Raw genomic sequence first — 4,874 nt, forward strand, 5'->3', positions numbered from 1 at the left:
TTATGTGCAGAGTTGTGCTTCAAACCTCTGCTTCCCTGTCCTGTGCTCCAGCTGTTCTTGATTATGGTCATAATCTCTACAAGACAATTATATATGCTCTGGATCTTATTTTACCTTAATGTAGCAGAACAATTTGTGGTCAAAAGGCAGATATAGTTCAAAATTAGAGAAAATGTTTTAAAATACAGTGATTATTTTTTTGGAAACACATGTTTCTTCTGTGATTAATGTTTAGAAATTCAGAATTGCAGGCTTATAGAAAAAGGAACTGCCGGAATTCCGAATCATATGTGTGTCTTATTGCCTTTTGTATTTTTTAATGAAAAATAGCACTTAGTTTCTGACAATAGCACCACAGGATTTTTATAACCAAAGGTAAAAGAGGGGAAAAAAATAATAACTAGGTCTTTCTAGTGCAAATGAATGGCAGGAATTATTGTGGGTTATCTGTGCACTGAAGTCTCAATTTTTGAAGAATATTTGTTCTTCTGAACACCCAGGCAAGACAGTGTGAGGAGAACACAGCCACCTCATTTAAAATATGTTTTCTACATCACTATCTAAGGCTGTTTTGTGACATCCTGGGAGACTCATATGACCAAGACAGAGACTGGCCCGTCTACAGGCCTAACTTCTGTGCTGTCCAGTCCTGTAGGGACGAGCTTGCCTCTTCTGCTCTTGGTTTTCATGAGCATCTCTAGGTCCTCATGGTCACCTTCTCCAAGCCTACTCCAAGTGACTCCACGCCAACCCAAGCGTAACCCAGGAGCCTTAGTAACCTGTGCACTTCCTGCTCCTCTTGTCACACTGCTCTGTCAAACATTTTGACTGTTTTTAAAAAACAAAACTCACAAAGTATCTTATTCACATTACTTTGCTTTAAGCATTAAATACTTCTTTATGAAATTTTAAAAAAAGAAATAAATTTTTAAAATTTATCTACTTGTATCTTCTCAAATATTTCTCTATAGGAAATGAGAACATTTGTTGCTTCCCATGCCTTATTCTTTGAAGCATTAGTATGTGACAAGAGAGGTAGCACTCTTGTGTTGAGAATAGAGCTCTCTAGAAAGATTTTTATTTGCAACAATGGAAGCGTTTTATAATCCTTTAACTGTTGACTATGGGAGCATCCACTGAATAATGCAGCTATCCAGAACATGAAATAAATGAACTGGGACTGATGAATTAAAAATTTAATTTTATTCACTATACTTAAATTAAAAATAAATAGCCATGTGGCCTATGGCTATCATGTTCAGAGTCCCAGATTATGCAACCACTGCACCTTTAGACTCTAAATCTTATGCATTCTTCATGATCCAAATACGAAAAAAAATCTTTAATCTTTCAAGTCCCACTTTTAGAAAAGAATTCTTTCATTTTAAAATTCCATTCCATTTTACTAAAGATTTATTGCATACCGTCTATTTTATTACTAGGTAACTTATTTAAGAGTGTTATTTCCTTTATTAAATTATGAGCTTCCTGGAGGCAAAATTTGGGCTTATATGAAGATATATAGAACAGGACACAAAACAAAAAATAGCATACTACCTAGCCTTGTTTCTTCAAATATTTTTATTATACCTGGAGTATGTAAATGTGAGCCACTTTTATTCTTCCTGCAATAATGCTGCTTCTCAAGAATTTTGGAGAAACCCCAGAATTACAAGATCATAATGCATCCTTGGAATCATCTACTCAAGGTCTCACATGGTAAAAATAACTATGCAGACATCCACGTAGCTACTTGGAAGGACATCCTGAACTGTACTTAACTGCAAAATTCCAAATACGTTAAGTTGCCTTTAAAAGATAACTGGTTTGGATGCATGCCTTAAAAAGCAATGGGTCTTGAAAGGTCAATTGTGTTCAAGACTAATTACTTTGCCACAGAAAAATCTACTTCTTTAGAATGGCCTTGTGATATTCTTCACATCATTTTAAGTACAGTGAGCAACTCCTGTACTAACACAGCAAGGAGACACTTAAAACTCATTTCACAAACAGTACTTCAGTTTTTTTTTTCTCTTTAGAGTCAGTATTTAATATGAAAAGTGTGTCTTCTTCACTTACTAGGAATATGAATCACTACTATTCCGTGTTTCAAGATGCTCTAGTTGTCAATCACTGTATACCAAGTGTCCCCCAAACCCAGGGACTTAAAGCAAACACTATAGCTGAGAGTCTGTTTTGTTCACCTATCTGATAATAATTGCTGGCTTGCAGCAGGGACCTCTCTGCCCAAACACCTGTAAATGCCATTCTTTATGTCTCCATGGACATCTCATGACATCTGACTGCATTCAGAGTAAAGAGCCCAAGGAAAAGTGAAGGACAGTATCTTTTGATGACCAAGGTTTAAAGTGGCACAGCATCACATCTATGCACTAAGTTGACCAAGGCAGGCACAGGTGATGTTTGCTTTAAGATGAAGATGTGACACATAATATATGATTTAATGAGTTGAGTCAAAGCCACATTTTAAGAAGAATGTGTAGATGTATGGTGATGGGCAGTGTTACAGTTAGGATGTGACGTGTCTCCCAAAAGCTCATGTGTGATACAATGCAAGATGGTTCAGAGGACAAATGATTGGTTTGTGAGGGTGTTAACCTGATCAGTGCATGAATCTTCTGATAGGGTTTAACTGAGTGGTAGCTGAAGTGGTAGGGTGTGGTTGGAGGATGTGAGATTTGGGGCGTGGTTTGGGGTATATATTTGTATTTGGCAAGTGGAGTCTCTTCCCTCTGCTTCCGGATCACCATGATGTGAGCTGCTTCCCTCTGCCACACACTTGGCCATAATATTCAGCCTCATCTGGAGCCCCATGAAATGGAGCCAGCCTTCTATGGTCTAGGATTCTGAAAGCATGAGCCCTCAAATAAACCTTTTCTCCTCTAGAGTTGTTCTGGTCAGATCCTTTAGTCGTAGCAGCGAAAAAGCAGACTAAAGCAGGCAGCTCTGTGAAACACATCTCTCTCAAGTTCCAACACTTCACATCCTCTTCTCTGCAGAAGCCACTCCACCTCTTAGCAGAATCCATGGTATCACCACACTGTGAGTTACACTACCTGAAATGATAGGTTCTTACCATGCTCATCAGGCCCATGTGCAAATGAGACTCAGGTGTGGTCATCGGACACTAACCTTGGTGGACAATCCTCCCTGTTTAAAACCTGTGAACAAAATGTACAAGTCACCCAACCCAAGGTGGCAATGCTGGCATAGAGAAGCTACTAAGTTCCTTTCTGTTCAAAAGCAGGGTCAGAGAAAGAGTGGATGGCAAACACCAATCATGGCCACAGAGGTTCTGAAATCCAGCCACACACACTTTGCTCATTTTTCATGTAGGACTTAAGCCCAGGAGTGGTTTTCCCTGGCCTTGGGCTCTGGCATCTCAGTTCTTCACCTGGCCCTCTAGTTACTCCCTCTTTTCCATCAGAAGGAGTACAGGTTTGCAGGTGAGTAGCTTTGGACTTCAAAGGCCTCTTTCATTGTGTACAGACAATACTGCTTTCAGTCCAAACTTGTATCACTATTTTAAAAACCTCAGAAGCCTTATAGAAATCAATGTAGTACATAGTTTTGTTGTTGTTGTTGTTCATAATCAAGAAGTTTATCAATTTTACTAATTTTTGAGAGGAAAAATCAAAGCTTTGGTTTCATCGATTTTCTCTGTCATGTTTGCATTTCTATGTCCTTACTATTCTCTCTCTGTGTTCTTATAGATAACACGTGTTTGAGTCTTATTTCTATATCCAGTCTTATAATTTTTTTTCCTTCAATTATAAATGTTTAGAACACTGACATATACTAAAATCATTAATATCATAGGATTTAAATCTATCAACTTGCTTCTTGATTTCTGTTCAGTCCTTTAATCTACTTTTCCTCTGGTTGTATTTTAAAAAATGGATTAAGATTGTAGTTTTCTCTCTGTTTCTGGTTTATTGGTCATAACTTTGGTCTGAAATGTGTATCCATTGCTCTTAAGCAGTGGTTGACAAACATGGCCTTGAAATGATGGGTGACTTGCAAATTGTTTGGGACACAGTCAAGCCTGTGCATTTACATGGCCAATGGGGTCACCTAGCTGAGACAGAATGCATCACCTGCTTGAGTGAAATACTTAATATTTGATTCCTTCAGGGAAAGCTCCTGCACTTACTATGAGATTTTTCAATATATAGCTGTATTTGATTGTGCTCTAGCTTCCTGGAACATTGTAACAATCTGAGTTTGAAGTAACAGGCTGGATTCTTTCCATCACTCTCTGTTCTGCTTTGTCAGAGATTTTATTTTCATATATGTTACTAACTTCACTATATATATATATATATATATATATATATATATATATATATATATATATACATATACATATTTGGCTTATTTAAAGAATAGGTTCTCTTAAATAGAATATTAAAAATGATAAGTAAATTCTTTCAGTGAGTGCAGGTATTTGCTCTTTCTATCACCGTTCACTCGTTTTTTGCAAGGCCAACTTGCCACTCAATCTTATTTTCTTTTACTCTAAAGAAATTCCTGCTTCATTTCTTATAGTTCAGTTCAGATATACTGATGATTTATTCTTTATTTCATCTTTATTTATTTATTTATTTATTTATTTTTGGTTACCAGGGAGTGAACTCAGGGACACTCAACCACTGAGCCACATCCCCAGCCCTATTTTGTATTTTATTTAGAGACAGGGTCTCACTGAGTTGCTTAGCCTCACTTTTGCTGAGGCTGACTTTGAACTTGCAATCCTCCTGCCTCAGCCTCCCCCATCTTTGCTTTTGAAGAATATATTCTATCAGTTTGGAATTCTGAAATAACAATTCTTTTTTTCTGGCATTTAAAAAATA

Source organism: Spermophilus citellus, assembly GCF_964194105.1.
Source record: "Spermophilus citellus genome assembly, chromosome: 6".
NCBI classification, from domain to species: domain Eukaryota; kingdom Metazoa; phylum Chordata; class Mammalia; order Rodentia; family Sciuridae; genus Spermophilus; species Spermophilus citellus.